The sequence below is a fragment of the Manacus candei genome, unplaced genomic scaffold (genome assembly GCF_025592945.1).
Source record: "Manacus candei isolate 608988 ecotype Guabito, Panama unplaced genomic scaffold, ASM2559294v1 h1tg000045l, whole genome shotgun sequence".
Taxonomy (NCBI): Eukaryota; Metazoa; Chordata; class Aves; order Passeriformes; family Pipridae; genus Manacus; species Manacus candei.
Window position 1 is genome coordinate 1,677,639 of NW_026138093.1, and position 20,711 is coordinate 1,698,349.

General features: G+C 54.5%; 1 protein-coding gene and 1 pseudogene across 2 annotated transcripts in view; one reads left to right on the forward strand and one right to left on the reverse strand.

Annotated features, from left to right (window-relative positions):
• LOC127474809 (uncharacterized) overlaps window positions 1-20,711 on the reverse strand; it is a 1,721,191-nt pseudogene that overhangs the window by 160,865 nt on the left and 1,539,615 nt on the right.
• Window positions 1-20,711, forward strand: part of LOC127474835 (maestro heat-like repeat-containing protein family member 7) — a 181,565-nt gene that overhangs the window by 128,551 nt on the left and 32,303 nt on the right. The gene's annotated exons all lie outside the window — the stretch shown is intronic.

Consider the following 20,711-nt stretch of genomic DNA (forward strand, 5'->3'; position numbering starts at 1 on the left):
AGTTACCTCAATCTTTGCTTCAGGATTGTTTCTTTTTGCTGGCTTTGATCCAATTGCTTTAATAGAGTTACTTTGATAGACTCCACTGTCCTATCTTACACTATACTACTAGGAGTTTTTGGTTTTTATAATTTGAAGTAAATATTCTCTATAAGGTCTTTCATCTGTTCACTTTTCTGATCAATTTTTTGTTCATTTGTCATAATAAATCATTGTTTTTATAGAAATATTTCTGATTTGCCATCACTGAAACCGGCAGGACAAAGTGATTGAATCACACCTCTATAATTCCTTCAGTTGAAACCAAAATCTGAGTCTGAGATTGGATCCAGCCACCCCCAGGCTCCTCTCTGAGAAGGAATTTAGAAAGCAAGGGGGTCCTTTGTGCACCTCGTAGCTCAACGAGTTTAGCACAGAATCCCCCTGCACACACACAAACACACAGGCATGGGAATCTACACACACACTCCTGTTCATCCCTGCACAGACATAACCCAGACAGACTCGCAGGGGAACTCCACACACCATTCCCACATCACAACATGAGAACGGTTAGAAAAACATAAAATATGTACACCAACCCTCACTGCACTGCAGCATTCACAGGATGTGACACCTGTGTCCACTTTTGAAATGTTACAGCCATTCTACACAGCCTTTATTTTCTGTCAGCTGAGTATTCTATCAGCTGCATTCTAAGATGAAACTCCAGGCACATGAACAGCTGAATTTGTTCCACATTTAAACGCTGTTGCACATTTTTAAATGGAGAAAGTAGGGAAACTGCTCAGTGTTCAAATGAATGAAACACAGTGAGCCACAAAAGGCAAACGTACATAGTGTACAGCAGCTTTCTGGAGTTACAGATATGCTCAATTTTTTATGTTTGTCATTCAGAGACCATGTTTCAATTTATTAAACTACTCCCTTTCTCCCCCCCCCCCTTTTTTTGGAGTGTTTCAATTGCCTTTCCTTCTTCCAACAGCTGTGACAACTGTTAAAACAGTCAGTAAAATTAGGTCCCCTCTATAATCCTTTAGTCAATGTTACATTTTAATTAGAGGTGGAGGGAGATTTCCTGTTACAAATGCACTGATTCATTTAAAATTATTAAACTGACACATATGTCAAAATGAGCAGATACGTTTATTGTTAGCTCATTAACTAGTAGTAATTATTAGTGCTATTGTTTTTGATGAAAGAGTAAAAATTCAAGACTGCAGCTGGCTTTAAGTTATTGCACTCTTTAACATGCTCTGCCTTCAAATCAAATCACACCTAGTGATGGTCAGACAGATGTCTCTGCACTCTCAAAATGTTCAGACAATTTTTAGCTCGAATCCTCTCTCCCCTCACCCATAACACAAGAACTGCAGAAACTACAATACCTATTTCCTATGTCCTTATGCTCACATGTGCATGTGCATGTCACAATATACAGTCAAATCACAATTGCTACGGATATTATTAATGTGTCAAACTGTGGGGTTTATTAATTGAGACAGAGAAGCAGATATGTTTCTGAATGTTAGTTCTTTCTCTGTGTCCATTCAATCCCACACACCTCAAGCCCTGCACTCACACAATATATTGGGAGTGTTTTAAGATGGTTTTTGATTGAGTCAAAGAGGAAGAAAAAAATTAGTTTGAATCTTGCACCAGAGCCAAAAAGACAAGTGCCCCAATTTCATTGAAATGCATCTACTCTAAGAGGCTTATCTAAACTAATCCCTCAAATTAGCTGTAAGAAGGGACATTCAAGAAAGCTCCTTTGGGGGGGCTGGAGGGACAATGCATCCACTCAAACAAACAAACAAACAAACCAAAAAAAGCCCAACCAAATACCCAACTTATCATCTCTGTATATATTTCATAAAAAACGTGTCACTGTAGTAAAAACTGTAGAAACTGCATTCTTACATTTCTGAAGCTCTCTTATACTATACACAGTGCACTGATCTATAAACCATATCTGAAAGGGCACCCTCCCCTGTTTATTTTCTGTTATTTACCCCGGAACATCCCAGTGGGTTTTCCCTGCGCCCCCTTCCCAAACTGTGCTCCCCCAGCCAGGCTGTTTGCTCCTTCCCGTCTCATTTCAGCCCCGTGCGATGGCCGCCATTCCCTTTTCCTGCCTGGCTCAATTCCCCCCAGCCCTGCGCTGTGCAGGCAGTGAGGACAGCGAGTGGGCAGCTCCCTCCAGCACACTGTCCCCTCCCGAGCAGCCTCTGCGCCGCTGCGGCCGGGGCGATGCGGTCCCTGCTCTTCCTGGCGGTGCAGGGAGAGCGGCTCCGGCAGGAAAAGTTCTCCCAGTCCATGTGCACCCAGCCTTGGAACAAAGCCTTGGAAATCTTTGATCCATACAGGGGATGACTGGAACCATCACTTACAGCAGGGTTATCTCTACGTGCTGTCCTTATGTCCTCTGACATCTAATACATGGTTTTTAAAACAACAGATTAAAGGGGTTGCACTTTTTAAAGGTGCAAAGAACACTCAATTCAACCCTCACAGTTGAATCAATAACACTCCAATAAATACTGACATTAGAAAAGCACCTATTTTAAGTCCTGAAAACCAGAAAAGGGACTTTTCACATGGGTGTCCTGTCATCCAGAACTATTAGGGAAAAATTCAATAGAATAAAGAAGTCTGTAAGTGTTCTGACCAAGATCCAGGTGAGATTCTCTCTCTTCTAACATTTCACTGACCTAGGAAGCAAGAATTTGGCACACAATTAATACTGGAGAAAAATGAGACCAGTGAAAGATCCTGAGCTCAGGAGAACCTGACTGTACTGGGGAATCAGAGCTTTCACCCTGGGAAATGAACTGCTCTGAAACAGTGGGAAGAAACCAGGAACAAAGGCTGAGTTCAAATGCTCCAGAGTCAAAAAGTCCTTCCTCACCAAAAGGTCTGAGCTCCCCTTAACTCATCTCTAGACATCCATGGAAATAAAATAGCCTGACCTTGAACCCAAGGGAAACAAAGACAAATTCCACGGCTTTAGCTGGAGCAAGGTTGGGGGGGGATGGGTCACTCCTCTATGACATCACATCTCTCCTCTGATACCATATCATCCCTGTGACATCACACCTACCTTATAACATCACATCCTCCCCATGACACCACATCTCCCCTATGACGTCATGTCTTCCCCTGTGACATCACATCCTCCCCAGGACATCACATCCTTGTTGTGATATCAAGGCTCCTCTATGATGTCACATCCATCATATGACATCACATCTCTCCTGTGATACCATATCATCCCTGTGACATCACAATTCTTCTGTGACATCACATCCTTCCTGTGACATCACATCTCCTCTATTATGTCACATCCATCAAATGACATCACAGCTCCCCTGTGACATCGTACCTCTCCATGACATCACAGCCTTCCCTTGTCACCACAGCTTCCCTGTGACATCACAGCCTCCTCTATGATGACACAATCCTCATATGACATCACATTTCCTGTGACATCACATTTCCTGTGACATCACATCTCTCCTGTGATATCATATCATCCCTGTGACATCTCATGCTCGCCTGTGACATCACATCCTCCCTGTGACATCACATCCATCATATGACACCACATCTCTCCTGTGATAATGTATCATCCCTCTGACATCACACCTGCCCCGTGACATCACATCCTCCCTGTGACATCACATCTCCCCTAGGACATCACATCCCTCCTGTGACATCACATCTCCCCAGTGACGTCACATCCATCATATGATATCACATCTCTCCTGTGATACCATATCATCCCTGTGACATCACGTCCTCCCTGTAACATCACATTGTCCCTGTGACATCACAGAGCTTTTGTGACTTCACATCCTTCCTGTATTTTATATCATCCCTGTGACATCATGTACTGCCCGTGACATCACACCTCCCTATGACATCTCGTGCTTGCCTGTGACATCAAATCTCGTGACATCACATTCTTGTTGTAACATCAAGGCCTCTCCATGACATCACATCCACCATATGACATCACACCTCTCCTACGATCTCATATCATCCCTGTGACGTCACGTCCTCCCTGTGACATCACGTCCTCCCCTGTGACATCACACCCTTCCTGTGACATCACACCCTTCCCTATGACTTCACAACCATCATCATACCTCCACATGACATCGCAGCTCCCCTATGACATCACATCTTTCCTGTGACATCACATCTCTCCTGTGATATCATTTCATCCCTGTGACGCCATGTCCTGCCCTGTGACATCATATCATCCCTGTGTCATCAAGACTACCCTATGATGTCACATCCATCATATGACATCACATCTCTTCTGTGACATCACATCCTTCCTGTGACATAACATCTCTTCTATGATGTCACATCCATCATATGACATCACATCTCTCCTGATATATAATATCCTCCCTGTGACATCACATCATCCCCATGAAATCACAGCTCCCCTGTGACATCACATCCTTCTTGTGACATCACACCTGCCCTGTGACATCACATTCTTAATGTGACATCACATTTCCCCTATGACATCACAGCCATCATATGACCTCACATCTCCTCTATGACATCACACCTACCTTGTGACATCACATCCTTCCTGGAAAAGGCGGGGTGGTCTGGCCAGTCCGATGGTCCCATGGGGGTCTTTGGGCACAGGGGGGTTTGCAAAGCGGGGTAGCTCCCTGAGTTCCCAACTTACTGTGGGGTGCTGGGGGCTGCAGGATCCAGTGTCAGCCTTGGAATATGCCAACACTTTCAGTTTAGAGGAATTACAGAGGTGTGACTGAACCACTTTTGTCCCCAAGGTTTTAATGATGGCAAATCAGATCTATTGATAGAAAGGAATTTATTTAGGGTTATAAATGATCAGACAAAACATCTTCATCAGAATTATTCACTATACAATAGAAACACTAAAACTACCAGGAGTACAGCATAAGACAGGACAGTGCTCTACACTAAAGCAATTGTTGAAGTAATTCTACTAAAGCTGGCACAAAAGCAATAATTTTTATTTACAGATGGATGGAACTCCCCCAGATCAACGCTGGTGGGAAGATCTCTGCTCTCAACCTCCAGCAGTGACCTTGGGGGCTCCCCAGCCAAGGCAGGAATCTCCACACACCCCCCAAGAAGGGTTCTGATGAAAGAAGCTGCCCCTGGGAAAGGGGACTGGCCCTTTGTGGTCAAAAGGGATGGACTGACAGTCACTGGACTCAAGGGGTTGCCTCACAATTAGGGGGTTCATTCGCGGTGGAAGCAGCAGTCGAAGTTGGGGCACTTGTAGGGCTTCTCTTACTGGTGGGTCCGTTGGTGTTTGGTCAAGTGAGAGCTGCGGGTGAAGCTCTTCCCACACTCCCCACACTTGTAGGGCCTCTCCCCAGTGTGGATGTGCCGGTGGGTGACAAGGGTGGAGTTCTGTTGGAAGCCCTTCCCACAGTCAGTGCAGCGGAAGGGCCTCTCATCCGTGTGTGTCCGCTCATGCCTGAGGAGATCTGAGCTGGTCTGAAACCTCTTCCCACATTGCAAGCACTTGTAGGGCCGTTCCCCAGTGTGGATGCGCTGGTGTCTTAAGAGGGTGGATCTCTCACTGAAGTTCTTCCCACATTCCCCACACCTGTAGGGCCGATCCCCAGTGTGGATGTGCTGGTGGCGGATCAGGGTGGAGCTCTGGTTGAAGCTCTTCCCACATTCCCCACACCTGTAGGGTCGTTCCCCAGTGTGGATGTGCCGATGGGTGAGGAGTGCGGTGCTGTTCCTGAAGCTCTTCCCACATTCCAAGCATTTGAAGGGTTTCTCCCTGCTGGGAGGCTGCTCAGGGACCACCAGCTCAGAGCTCCCCCTCAAGCTCCGGCCGCCTTCCCGGCACAGGTTGGCTCTTTCCTCCTCAGAGCACCCTGGGCTGGCTTTGGAGCCCCTCCTGCGGGGGGATCTCCGGCCCTTTTCCTCCCCGCTGCCTTCCTGCGCCGGGGAGCCCTTCAAAACGGCCTCTCCCACCAGGGTCTCACGGGGGGATTTGTCCTCCGGGCTCTCCCTCCTCACCTCGGGGCCTGGGGCAGGAAGCAAGAAGGACAGGCAGGGGATTTGCCTCCGGCCCACAGGGAAGGCCAAGGACATCCCCCCAACTCTGGCCCCGGCAGGACGGCAGCACCAGCGGGGTTGTCCTGCAGCCGGGGCCATGCTGGGCTGACAGAGCCAGCACAACACCCGCCCAAAGGGACACTGACTTCCTCCTCACCTGCCTGGGGGGCCCAAGGCATCTTCCTCTTCCTCGCAGCCTCCTCCTCCATCCGCCCAAGCTTTGGGAAGGACAAATTCTGATGGGGGGGGGAAACAAGGGCTGAGCGCGTTGGCTTGGGGGTTCCTCCTGCCCAAGTCCATCTCTAGAACTCACTGGGCATCCTGTGTCCATAAAAACCCCCAAACCATCAAGATTCAGCCCAGAAAAAATCCATACCTCTGAGATTCAGGCAAAAACCCCCTCAAAAATAGCAACAAGACCTTCGCCCACCCAAACTGCAAAAAGCAGAGATTCAGCTAAAAAGCTACTCCAAACTATGAAGGTTAACCCAAAGAAATTCTCCCAGGAGTTACCCCTCTCGGGTCTCTCCCCTCTGGAGTTAAGAACAGCTACAGTTTCTGAGATGCTGGGGGTCCCACTTAGGGATGCTGGGAATGTTGAGGGTCCCAAGGGTTCCTTCTCCTCTGACTCTCCCCTTCAGGGTGCCACATTCCCAGACATTCTCCCTCTCCAGGTTCTCCACTCTGTTTTCTCAGGGATCCCAGAGGTACTCACTATCCAGGTTTCCCCTTCTCCGCTCCCCCATTTCAGGCTCCCAGGGGTCTCAGGGCTCCTCCCTCTCCGTGCTCCCCCCTCCAGGCTGCCGGGGGTCCCCCAGCTCCGCCATCTCCCCGCTCTGCCCTCCACACTCGGCAGCTCCCGGGCTCCACACCCACCCCCGGCACTCCCGGGGGGCCCCAAACCCGCTGTGTCCCCCCCGCCGGCACTGGGCTGACAATGGAGCCGGCGGGGCCTGACCCAGCAACACCAACCCCCACCATGGGGGGGACCCGCATCTCCCCACCCACCGCCGGGGCTCTGCCCCCAACCCAGCCCGGCACCCCCAAAAAACACCTCCTGCCCACCCCCAAGAGCCCCCAAGGGCACAGCCCTGCACAAGGGCTGGCTGTGCCCAAGGCAACCAAACAGCCCCACAGGTGGGGGACACCAGAGGCTGCCCCAGGGCAACGAGAGCAGGGAGTGGATCGGGCCCCCTGACACGTGGGCAGGCTCTGGGTTCAGCCTGACCAGGGGCAATTTGGCACCAACAGCACGGCCCCGACCGCTGGCTCGGCACAGGGGGCCCGAGCTCCCCCCTCTCCAGGCGCTCAGGGCTCTTGCACCTCTCCCCTCTCTCCAGCCTCCCCCACTCTCCAGGGATCAAGGCAAGTGACCCTGTCCCTTGGCTCTCTCTCTGCCAGCTCAGTGTGGGGCACACGGGCTGGGGGTCCCTCCCAAGCCCCCCAGGCAGCCGGCGTTGGCTGGGGGGATGTGAGGGCTGGGCCTGCTCAGCACAGCCCCGGCCTCGTGCCCAGCGCCTCTTTCCTGACCCACACAAGAGCTTCCCGGCCCCCCAGGGCTCCCCTGCTGCTGCCTCTGCTCCTGGCCCTGCCTTTGCTGCTCCCTTGGCTGGGGCAGAGGCTGCAGGGGGGGATGGCAGCAGCTTCAGCTCCACGGCACTTCCTGGGGGGAGCTCAGCCCGGGGGGACGGGCAGGGACCTGATGGGGATGGACAGGGGCCCAGCAGGGACAGCCAGGGCCTGCAGGGGAAGGCACAGGGACAACCTGGCCCCCCACACTGCCAGGGCTGTCTCTGCTCCTCCTTGCAGGCTCCGTGGCCAGGCACAGTTTGTGTTCCTGGGTGCCCACCATCTCAGCACTTGGAGACGCTCAAATCAGCGCCCGCAGCTCTGCAGCAAAGCCCCAGCTCACCTGGCACACAGGGGATGGACACAGCACCTGCTCGGGGATGGGCAGTGACAGCTTTTCCTCTCTTCCCCACCACAGGGCTCACCTTCCTCAGCAGCACCTCTGCCTTGCACTTATTCTCAGCCTCACCTCAGGGACAGCTCTGGGCTCACCTCTGCGCCACTTCTCAGCCTCACCTCAGGGCCTGGGCTCAAGGACAGGAACCTGCAGGGAGGGGACATCAGGTGCAAGCTCAGGGCTGCCTGCTTGCACTGGGCTGGGGGCTTCCTTCTCCTCCTAAAACCATCCCAGAACTCAGCCTGCTTTTCTAACACCACACATTTACACACTAACCTTGGAGATAGATATGGACAGACATCTCTATCACCCTGGGGATGGAGCCTCAAGCATGTGCTGCCATAGGAATGGCAATCACAGAATCAGCCACGTTGGAAAAGACCTCCGAGATCATCAAGTCCAACCCTGGATCCAACCCCGCTGTGCTTCCCAGACCATGGCACTGAGGCCACATCCACTCTCACCTTCAACACCTCCAGGGACGCTGACTCCACCCCCTCCCTGCCCAGCCCATTCCAAGGCCTCATTACTCTCTTGGGAAAAAACTGCTTCCCAATATCCAACCTAAACCTCCCCTGGCACAGCTCCAGACCCAGCCCTCTTGTCCTGCTGCTGCTTCCTGGTAGAACAGCCCCAACCCCACCTGGCTCCAACCTCCTGGCAGGGACTTGCAGAGAGTGATGATTCATCCTGGGGACCTGAGGGAGCCTCTGCAATCCCATCCATGGGGCACAATTTCCTCTCCAGAGCTTGATTCACTGCAGACTTTGCAGGGAAATCTCTGCTCCCAGCTGCATCCTGAGCCCAAGGTCAGTTTGTATCCCCAGGTGCTGATACAATGGGTGCCCTGGGATTGGAGCCTGGGCTCTAATTAACCTCTCCTGTGCTGCCAAACAGCAGGAGCTGTATGGCCAAGGGACAAACTCTGTGATCCCTGTCAGTGTCCATGGCCCCTGTCAGTGTCCTTCAGGGAAATTGGGAGGAGGAAATGAAGAAACCAAATTGGAACTAAACTGGTGTTAAAGTGGGAAAAACCTCCTTCCATGGAAATAAAACTTAGACAGTTTTTCCTGGGCTGAACAAGCTCATTCAGGATGAAGGACTGGGACTTCTGTGGACACTTGTGCTGGTTTCTTTGGACACTTGTGTTCCTTCAGAGAGCCCCTGGAAACACTCTGCTGTTCACTCCCAGTGCCACCAGTGCCTGGGTCCTGTCTGCAGCAGCAGATTGCAGTGGGACAGGAGAAATGCTTTTCTGAGCCTCTGGGCTGGACACAGGAACAGCCTGACCCTGAACCCAAGGGAAACAAAGACAAATTCCATGGCTTTAGCTGGACCAAGGTTGGGGGGGTTTCCTGAGGGCAGCACTAACCAGACTTTTGTGTGTGTGTGTCAGACAGGCAGAAGCACAAATGCCTGCACAGCCCAGAGCAGTCAGTGTGGGGCTGTGCTTGCTGCTGCAGAGACCCCCAGGGAACAAACCCAGGCAATAGTTTGGGTTTATTCCTTGCTCTGTGTCAGTGGAATAGAATGTTCCACAGGAGCTCTGTCCCCCTCTGTGGCACCGGGTGGCTCGAAGCTGAAGAGGGGGGGGGTCAAGTGCAAGTTCCCTTCTGAAGTGTGTCCCTAAGGAGGACACTTGCCTTAATATTGCTTATTATGTGTAATACCTTACAGATATATCATACAACACCTAAGGATGGATTCTGTAGAATATGTGCCATATATATGATACAGAATATATCTGATTATTGCTTTATCTGTCTGTCCAGACAGATATTGTGTATGCAGAGAGATTGTATTTGAGGGATATGTTCCTCTCAATACCCTGTGAGCTCCACTCCCAAGGCCAGCAAATTCCTGAAGCTCCCACTTCTGTGCCCTGCAGGTTTTGGCAGATTTGCAAGAGCAGGGGAATCATTCCCTGCAGCCCCTTTGCACTGTAGGAAATGGGAGCCCTGTGCACATCCTGCTGCCTCCAGATTCCATTCTGGGTGTGGGAAGGACCCTGTGGGGAGCAAAGAAATGCCTGGTTCTGCAGCAGCTGCAGATGCTCAAGGGGCAGCAGGACCAAGTCAGGGGCATGGGAGGGCCTGGGGGGCTTTGGGGTGCGGGAGGGTCCTGGGGGAGCTGGGGAGGGGCTTTGGGGATTGGGGGTACAGACCAGTACAGACCAGGACAGACCAGGACAGACCAGTACCTCCTCACTGCTCCCCAGATCTCTCCTGGAGCTGGGCCACCTTGTCCTGGGACACCTGAGCCCCCCCCAGTGCCCTCCCAGTACAGCCCAGTGCCCCCAGTACAGCCCACTGTGTTCCTGTCCCAGGGTGTGGGTGATCCCTCTTTAGGAGGGTTGGAAGGGATTTGAGGGGGGGCTGTGGGAGATTTTGGGGGATCTGAGGAGTTTGGATGGGGATTTGGGGGTTTTGAGTGCCTTTAGGGAAGTTAAAAGAGATCTTGGGGACATTGGGGGGTCAGAGGTACCTATGGGGGGAGGGGATTAAAGGGAAAATGGAGGTTAGGAGACATTTGGGGGGGGTTAAGGAGGCCTGGGCGGGCAGAGGAGGGGCTGCACCAAGATCAGGTGAGTCCTGAGACCCCCCCTGGTGTCCCCAAGACCCTCTTGGTGTCCCCAGTTCCTCCCTTGACACCCTGAGACCCCCCTGGTGTCTCCAGTGTTCCCAGGGACTTCCCATAGCCCCAATTCCCCCCTTGACACCCCCAATTCCACTGTCCACAAACCCCTCCCCACTGTCCCCAAGGCCCATCCCTGATGTCCCCAACCCTCCATCTCACCCCAGGAGCCCCCTTGGACCCTCTGACCACAAAAACACCCCCCCACACACACTCACAGAAAGGCCAAGGGCATCTGGGGAAACATTGGGGAGAATTGGGGGGCTTTGCAGGGCCCTGGGTGATTACTGGGGGATACTGGGACACACTGGGGGGAACCAGGGGGCACTGGGAGAAACTGGAGTGTTACTGAGGGACACTGGGAGGGCACTGGGAGGGACTGGGAAGTTACTGGGGGATTACCAGGACACAGCGAGGGACACTGGCAGGTTACTGGGCCATACTGGGGGTTACTGGGTGCTCACTGGAGGATCACTGAGCTATACTGGGGGGCAGTGGGAGGTCACTGGGACACAGTGGCTGGACACTGAAGGGGTCACTGGAAAGTCACTGGGATATACTGGGGGCACTGGGATCCCCTTACCCGGATGTGGTACATTTCCCCCCCCACCCCGGATTTTAGGGGCCATCCCTAGGACCTCTCCCCTCTGGGCTGGGGGACCCCCTGGACCCACTGCTGGGCTTTAGGGGACCCCCCCAAAATGCCCTCAAAACTCTTGAAATCCCCCCTCGACCCATCAAAACCTTCTCAAGGTCCCCTCAAATGCCCTCAGACACCTCATCCCTCCCCAGCACCCTCTAAACCCTCTCAGTGACCCGCAAAACCCACCTGGGACCCCCCAGTCCCCTTTAGGGACCCCCCAATCCCCTTCAGAAACCCTCTAAACCGTGTAAGACCCCGTGAACCCCCTAGAGACCCCAAAACTGCCTAAAAGGTCCCGCCAGGACCCCCAAACCTCCTCAGAGACCTCCAAACCCCACCTGGCACCCCCCAAATCTCCTCAGAAATCAAAACCCCCTCAGAGACCCCCAAACCCCTTCAGGAACCTTCAACCACCCCCTGAGTCCCCTCAGGACACCGCACTCCCTCAGGGACCCCTCAAAACCTCCTCGGTTATCCCCGCACCCCCCAGCTAAACCCTCCCGAGCCCCCCGGGGGACTCACAGCACTCAGAGCGAACCGCAGGCCCCGCCGCCATCACCGAGTCCCGGCTGCGCGCGCACCGCGTTCAGGGAACGCCGCCGCAGCCAATCAGCGCGCGGCCACGCCGCCGCAGCCAATCAGCGCGCGGCCACGCCCCCGCAGCCCCGCCCCCGGCCCTGCCGCGTTGGCTGCCGGGAATCGGTGATGGCGGCGGGTCGGTCGGTGAGCTCTGAGTGCGGGCGGGGGGTGCGGGAGAACGGGGTCTGGGGATCCCCTCAGGGGCTGCGGGGAGCGCGGCTGGGGGGGGAAAGGCTGGAGGGCTCGGGAGGGTTTAGCGCGGGGGGTTCGGAGGACCCTCTCGGGGGCCGCGGGGCCCGGAGGCCTCCCAAGAACCCGGAAGCGTGATTCGATTCCTGAAAAAGTCCCTCGGAAAAAAAATTCAAAACCACACAACCAAAAAAAGAACCCTAAAAAAAGGAAAAGTGAGAAAAAGGTGAAGGAAAAAACTGCAAGGGCCAGGATGATTTTATTGCTTTGCTTCAGTTTTTCCTTGGTCTCCCCCTTCTCAGATTCTCTGATCCCTTCCTTTACAGAAAGCTCTTCTGCTGTTCTGTGGTTTTGTGGTCTCTTAGGGGCTTTTAGAGGTCCCTGAGGAGGTTCTGGGGGGCTCTGAGGAGCTTTGGTGTCGCGAAGTGACTTAGGGGGGAGGTTGAAGGTCCCTGAAGGGGTTTGGGAATCCCTGAGGGAGTTTTGGAGTCTCCGAGGGAATTGGGAGGTCCTGGGGGCTTTGGGAGGGGGGGGTCTTTGAAGCAGTTTTGTGGGTTTCTAGGGGGATTTACGGAGTCCCAGAGGGTTTTGAGGGTCCCTGAGGGGGTTTTTGAGGTCCCTGAAGGGGCTTGGGGGTCCCAGGTGGGTTTTGCAGGTCACTGAGAGGGTTTAGGGGGTCCTGGGGGGGAGATGAGGTCTCTGAGGTGATTTGAGGTGCTTTTGAGAAGGTTTTGATGGGTCCAGAGGTGGATTTCTGAGGGGGTTTCAGGGGTTTTGCCTGGATTTTGGGGGGTCTCCATGTCAGTCCTGTCTGGCCACGGCCAACTAAAACTCCTATAAGGCCATTTCCCATCCCACCACAGCACCTCTGCCAGCCCAGCGAGCCAACCCCAGGGAAAGGGGATCCCAATTCCCCCTCGAACCCCAGAGACGCCCAAAACTCAGCACACAGAGACCCCAAAGGAAGGGGGGCCCGGGTGTCCCCTAAAGCCCAGTAGTAGGTTCAGGGGATCTCCCAGCCCCCAGGGGAGGGGTCCTGGGGGTGCCCCCAAAAGTCCTGGGGGAGCAGAACTGACTAAGGGGATCCCAGTGCCCCCAGTATAGCCCAGTGACCTCCCAGTGACCCTCAGTATGGCCCAGTAACCCCCTCAGTGACCACCCAGTGTGTCCCAGTGACCTCCCACTGCCCCCCAGGATGACCCAGTGATCCTCCAGTGAGCACCCAGTAACCCCCAGTACGGCCCAGTAACCTCCCAGTGTCCCTCGCTGTGTCCTGGTAATCCCCCAGTAACTTCCCAGTTCCCTCCCAGTGCTCCCTGGTTCCCCCCAGTGTGTCCCAGTATCCCCCAGTAATCACCCAGTGCCCCACAAAGCCCCCCAGTTGTCCCCAACATGTCCCCAGATGCTCTTGGCTTTTCTGTGAGTAGGGTGGGGGTGGGGGTTGTGGTCAGAGGGTCTAGGGGGGCTCCTGGGGTGAGATGGAGGGTTGGGGACATCAGGGATGGGGTTTGGGGACAGTGGGATTAAGTTTGGGGACAGTGGAATTGGGGGTGTCAAGGGGGGAGTTGGGGCTGGGGAGGCCCTGGGGACATTGGAGACACCAGGGGGGTCTTGAGGTGTCAAGGGGGGAACTGGGGACACCAAGAAGTTCTTGGGGACAACAGGGGGGGGGTCTCAGGACTCACCTGCTCTTGTTGCAGCCCCTCCTCTCCCCCCCAGGCCTACTTTAACCCCCCCAAAATGTCCCTTAACCTCCATTTTCCCTTTAATCCCCTCCCCCCACAGATCCCTTTGATGCCCCAATGGCCCCAAAACCTGTTTTAACTCCCCCAAATGCACCCGAAGTCCCCCAACCCCCCCCAAATCCCCATCCAACCCCCCCCCAGGTCCCCCCAAATCTTTCCCAGCCCCTCCCTCAAATCCATTCCAACCCCCCTCAAAGAGGGATCACCTGGCACCCTGGGACAGGAACACAGTGGGCTGTACTGGGGGCACTGGGCTGTACTGGGAGGGCACTGGGGGGGGCTCAGGTGTCCCAGGACAAGGTGGCCCAGCTCCAGGAGAGATCTGGGGAGCAGTGAGGAGGTACTGGTCTGTCCTGGTCTGTGCTGGTCTGCACTGGTCTGTACTGGTTTGTACCCCCAATCCCCAAAGCCCCTCCCCAACTCCCCCAGGACCCTCGTGGACCCCAAAGCCCCCCAGGCCCCTGACTTGGTCCTGCTGCCCCTTGAGCATCTGCAGCTGCTGCAGAACCAGGCATTTCATCAGCAAATGTGCAGGTGACACCAAGCTGGGGGTGTGTTGATGTGCTGGAAGGCAGGAGGGCTCTGCAGAGGGACCTGGCCCAGCTGGATCCATGGGCTGATTGCAAGGGGATGAGGTTCCAGCAGGCCAAGGGCCGGGTCCTGCCCTTTGGCCACAAGAAGCCCCGTCAGCCCCCCGGGCTGGGGCCAGAGTGTCTGGAGAGCAGGCAGGCAGAAAGGGAGCTGGGAGTGGGGATGGACAGGAAGCTGAAGAGGAGGCAGAGCGTGCCCAGTGTAATGTTAGAAAAGCAGAAGAGGTTCTGGGGTGGTTGTAGAAGGAGAAAGAAGCCCAGAGGCCAGTGCAAGCAGGCAGCCCTCAGCTTGCACCTGATGTCCCCTCCCTGCAGGTTCCTGTCCTTGAGCCCAGGCCCTGAGGTGAGGCTGAGAAGTGGCGCGGAGGTGAGCCCAGAGCTGTCCCTGAGGTGAGGCTGAGAATAAGTGCAAGGCAGAGGTGCTGCTGAGGAAGGAGAGCCCTGTGGCGGAGAAGAGGAAAAATTGTGCCCATCCCCAAGAAGGTGCTGTGTCCATCCCCTGTGTGCCAGGTGAGCTGGGGCTTTGCTGCAGAGCTGCGGGCGCTGATTTGAGCGTCTCCAAGTGCTGAGATGGTGGGCACCCAGGAACACAAACTGTGCCTGGCCACGGAGCCTGCAAGGAGGAGCAGAGACAGCAGTGGCAGTGTTTGGGGCCAGGTTGTCCCTGTGCCTTCCCCTGCAGGCCCTGGCTGTCCCTGCTGGGCCCCTGTCCATAATCCCCGTAGGTTCCTGCACACCTGCTCTGCAGAGCTTGACTCCCTGCAGACTTTGCAGTGAAATCTGTGCTGGCAGCTGCATCCTGAGCCCAAGGGCAGTTTGTATCCCAGAGTGCTGATCCACCCTGGGGACCCAAGGGATCCTCTGCTGTTCTATCCATGCAGCAGGAGTCACCCTCCTGCCCTTGACTCCCTGCAGAGGAACAAGTGCCATGTCTCATTTTGGGAAAAGCCAGATGCTGCCCCTGGGCCATCAGAAGTGGTGCTGAAGCCTCTTTCAGCCCAGCCCTGGGTGCAGTTTTCTCATCCCCTCACTGAGTGCCCGCTGCCCCAGCCGGCACTGACCAACCAGGGTGTTTGGACACTTGGTTTGGTGATTTGGAGAAACACCCCTGGGCTGGCAGGGGGCCAGAGAACCTCGAGGAACAGCCCTGGCAAGTTTTAAATGATACTACATTAATACAGCTTTTGATTAATATATTGCAACTCAATCAAGTTCTCATGAAGTGACCTCACTCTCCTCATCCTCCCAATTAAACACCTTTTTTTGGGTTGACTCTTCATATTTTGTGTATTTTTTCTCTTAAATTTAACTTTTTGTAGTTTGTGAGGAGGTTCATCTCGCTATTTCTAAGAGGTTTTTTACCTGAATCATATTGGTTTGGGATTTCTGGGCTGAATCTTGGTGTTTTGGAGGTTTTTATGGTCACAGGATGCCCGGTGAGTTCTAGAGATGGACTTGGGCAGGAGGAACCCCCAAGCCAACGCGCTCAGCCCTTGTTTTCCCCCATCAGGATTTGTCCTTCCCAAAGCTTGGTCGGATGGAGGAGGAGGCTGCGAGGAAGAGGAAGATGCCTTGGGCCCCCCAGGCAGGTGAGGAGGAAGTCAGTGTCCCTTTGGGCGGGTGTTGTGCTGGCTCTGTCAGCCCAGCATGGCCCCGGCTGCAGGACAACCCCGCTGGCGCGGCCGTCCTGCCGGGGCCGGAGTTGGGGGGATGTCCTTGGCCTTCCCTGTGGGCCGGAGGCAAATCCCCTGCCTGTCCTTCTTGCTTCCTGCCCCAGGCCCCGAGCTGAGGACGGAGAGCCCGGAGGACAAATCCCCCCGTGAGACCCTGGTGGGAGAGGCTGTTTTTGAAGGGCTCCCCGGCGCAGGAAGGCAGCGGGGAGGAAAAGGGCCGGAGATCCCCCCACAGGAGGGGCTCCAAAGCCAGCCCAGGGTGCTCTGAGGAGGAAAGAGCCAGCCTGTGCTGGGAAGGCGGCCAAGGCTTGAGGGGGACCTCTGACCTGGTGGTCCCTGAGCAGCCTCCCAGCAGAGAGAAGCCCTTCAGGTGCTTGGAATGTGGGAAGAGCTTCAGGAAGAGCACCCACCTCCTCACCCACCAGCACATCCACAGTGGGGAACGGCCCTACAGGTGTGGGGAATGTGGGAAGAGATTCAGTGACAGCTCCACCCTCCGCACCCACCAGCACATCCACACCAGGGAACGTCCCTACACATGTGGGGATTGTGGGAAGAGCTACAGCCTGAGTTCCAGCCTCCGCACCCACCAACGCATCCACACTGGGGAACGACCCTACACATGTGGGGAATGTGAGAAGAGCTTCAGTGACAGATCCCACCTCCGCTCCCACCACCTCATTCACACCAGGGAACGGCCCTACAAGTGCTTGGAATGTGGGAAGAGGTTTCAGACCAGCTCCAATCTCCTCCTGCACCAGCGGACACACACGGATGAGAGGCCCTTCCGCTGCACCGACTGCGGGAAGGGCTTCAAACTGAACTCCCACCTTGTCAGGCACCGGCGCATCCACACCGGGGAGAGGCCCTACAAGTGTGGGGAGTGTGGGAAGAGCTTCACTCAGAGCTCTAACTTGACCTCACACCAACAGACCCACCAGTAGGAGAAGCCCCACCAGTGCCCCGACTGCAGGAAGAGCTTTGGCTGCTATTTCCACTTTGATTGAATCCCCTGATGATGAGGCAACCCCTGGAGTCCAGTGACTGTCAGTCCATCCCTTTTGACCACAAAGGGCCAGTCCCATTTCCCAGGGGCAGCTTCTTCCAGCAGAACCCTTCTTGGGGGTGTGTGGAGATTCCTGCCTGGGCTGGGGACCCCCCAATGTCAGTGCTGGAGGTTGAGAGCAGAGATCTCCCCCTGAGCGTTGGTCTGGGGGAGTTCCATCATCTCTAATTAAGAATTATTGCTTTTGTGTCAGCTTGAGTAGAATTGCTTCAACAATTGCTTTAGTGTAGAGCACTGTCCTATTTTGTCCTTTACTCCTGTTAATTTTAGTGTTTCTCTTGTGCAGTAAATACTTCTGATGAAGATCTTTTGTCTGATCATTTGTAACCCTAAATGACTCATTTCTATCAATAGATCTGATTTGCCATCAATAAAACCTAGGGGACCAAAGTGGTTCAGTCACACCTCTGTAATTCCTCTAAACTGAAACTGTTGGCATAATCCAAGGCTGAGATTGGATCCATCAGCCCCCAGCACCCACATTAAGTTGGGAGCTCGGGGGGCCACCACCCTTTTCCAACCCCACTGTGCCCAAAGACCCCATGGGACCTGCCCAACCCACCAGATCACCCCCCCTTTTCTAACCTTCTCCCTGTTCCTCCCACTTTTTCATGGTCCCCTCAATCCACAGCCCCCCCTAGATCAGTTTAGAGGTCCCAACTCTCCCTTTTTCCCCCCTCTCCTACCCCTTCCAAATCATCCCCCCCCACTCATGCTCAGTTTACGGGTCCCACCCTCTCTTTTCCCCACTCTTCTGATCTCTCCCACCCATTTCCCATCATCCCCAAAACCTCAGTGACTCTCCCTCTTCCACTTTTGTGGGGTCCCACTCCCCTCCCACTCAGATTTGGCTCCCACCACCCCTTTATCCCACCAACCTCCCCCTTCCCACCCCCCGCTCACCCGAGAGCTCCTCGCCCGCAGCCGGGGGGGCTCCCAGCACCACCAGTGCCCAGAGAAGTCCCCCCAGAGAAGGGGTTGGGTGGGATCCTGGGTGGGCTTTGAGTGTGTTTGGGGGTCCTTGAGGGACTGTGGGGAGGTTTTGGGGAAGTGCCCAGCATGTTTTGGATTGAGCTGGGTGCCTATTGAGGGGGGAAACGCAGGGGGGTACCCATTCCTGATCCATCCCGGGGCCGGTTCTACCCCACCCAAACTCTACTGCTCGGGGTTCCCCCAAGCCCCTCCCGCAATGGCCCCCCAATAACCAGGACTGGGGAGAACTGAGAAGCTCTACTGGGATCACTGGGAGCAGCCGGGCGGAGTGACAGCAGGGGAGGGGGGGACACACGACCCCCCAAAATCCTCACAGGGACGGGGGGGTCCAGGCTGGGCCCAAGGCCCCGGGGAGGGGCTGCGGCCGCCGCCAGCTCAGGAGCTCTGTGGGGAGAGAAAAGGGGGTGACACTGGGGTGGGGGGTCCCCGGGGGGGCACAGACGCTCTGGGGGGACACACGACCCCCTGGGACCCCCCTCACCTTCTGGCGCAGGTAGAAGCCGAGCCCCAGCGCCAGGGAGACGAAGGCCAAGAGGAAGCCCCCGGCCCCTCCTTGGCAGCAATTGCTCAGGCTGATGGAGCCCGGCAGGGCCGGGGCCGCCGGCGGTGTCCGATCCCGGCAGGAAGTGGGGAGGGCCCGGCGGGGTCTGAGAGAAATAAATCAAGGCAGATCTCTCTCTTTCTTTTACCCTCTGGGCAGTGACCATCAAGAGCTGTCCCTGCTTCACAGCAGAAGCTGCACACACTTCAACAAAGTCTGTGGAAGAATCTACTCTGTCAAAGTTGGCCCTGGGCTTTTATGCTTATCCAGTGATGGATCTCCAGTCACATATTCCCAGGCCAGTGAGCAGCTGATTTGTCAAACTCTGCTTCCAAAAGCAGCATGTGTGTTGGAAGGTTGGGGAACCAGGCTGGGTTTGGCACAATTCAGCACTAAACCAACCCCTTGGCACCAGCAGTAACTCCCCACAGAGAGCTTGCAGTGCTTGCATTCTTCCATCAGATTCTTTTCCAGGTAGAACATCCTGCTACAAGGGGTCTGTTACCACCCACCCCAGAAAGGGGGGGGTAACCCAGGTTCTTAATAATAAATCCCTTGGTGTGGATTAGAGTGAAATGAGACCAAATAATTGGTGTATGAAAACATATAAGTAGGGTTTATTTTTGAACAATTTTATTTCAAAGGTAAACAGGTATGTTGCCATTTTGGGTGTTATCATCTCTATCTCTCATCTACAGCAATATGGCATAAAGAGAACCTTTAGGGAAAATGCATACGGGAAAGGCAGGATAAGGGTGAGGGAGAGTAAGGGAAAGCAAAGCTGAGAGTGGGAAGATGTCTATGGTCACCACCCACGGGGTCCAGAGATGGAACTTGGGAGTTGCAGCTCCAATGTCTGTCAGTTGAAGTGGTGGCCTTGATCTGTTGGGGGTGGGGGAGGGAAGCCCCCACACTCCAAGAAGTTATGAGTTATTATATCCATGGATGGTGTCCCAGGCCGTGCCTCGAGCCTCCAAGGTCTGCTGGGCCTGCGCAGAGTTCCCGTGAGGGGCCTGGTAAACACGGCTCTTCTCGCCTTTTCAGGGCTTGACACCTTCAGCAGCACTGGCAGGGGGGATGGGTCCAGCTGCCTCTTCCCAGCCTGCAAAAGTGCCCTGGCAATCCTAGAATGCATAAATCATTGTGGCAGTTTGAGACCCTCAAAAATCCAATTTCCAAATCCTAGCCCCCCCCCCCCAGTTTGTTTCAGTGTGAGAAGGTTTTCAGACAAAACACAGCTCAGTATGGGGGGAAGGGAATTATATTACAGTTTATTACTTACACAAATAAATACTATAATACATTATATACACAATTCTAACTATCTCTCCTATGGAAAAGCAATATATTTACATTAGATCAAATCCCTCCTTTCCCTCCAATAAAAGTTCTGAGGGGAAGATGAAAAGATCCTATCCACTTTCAGAGCAGCAGTGTCTCTCCTCTTCAAGGCAGCAGTCATAGCTGGATTTGTCGTAGCTGGAAAATCTCTCTCTCTCTCCATTACAACACAGGGGGCTTCTCTCACCCCTCAGCCCTTCAGCTCCAGCTGAAGGTCTCTCTCCCGTGGACTGCGAAAGCAGGGACAAGGCTCACCTCTCCACAGTCATATCACGGCGTACTGGGCACCCCTGACAGTCCCTTCCTCAGGGGATTCAAGTTCCTCCTGAGTCAGAACATTTAGGACTTTCAGTTCAGTTTTTGCCCCAAGCGTTCTAGCAGAGCTCCTTTGCTCCGTCTCAAACTGTCAGCATGGCGAAGGGGGGCAGGAAGGCCTCTTCCCCCCTCCACATTCCTCCTGGCTGTCCTGCTCCAGCTCCAGGACATCTCTGAGCTTCTCAGCTTCTCTCTCTCTCTCTCTCTCTAGTTGCTGCTGCATTTCAGGACTCCCTTCAGGTGGAAGTCCACCCCCTCCTCCCAAGAGGGGTCTCAAAGGGTTTGGAGAAATAAAGCCAGGCTCACCCCAAACAGTCTCTGCTGAGCCTGGTGCTCTGTCTCT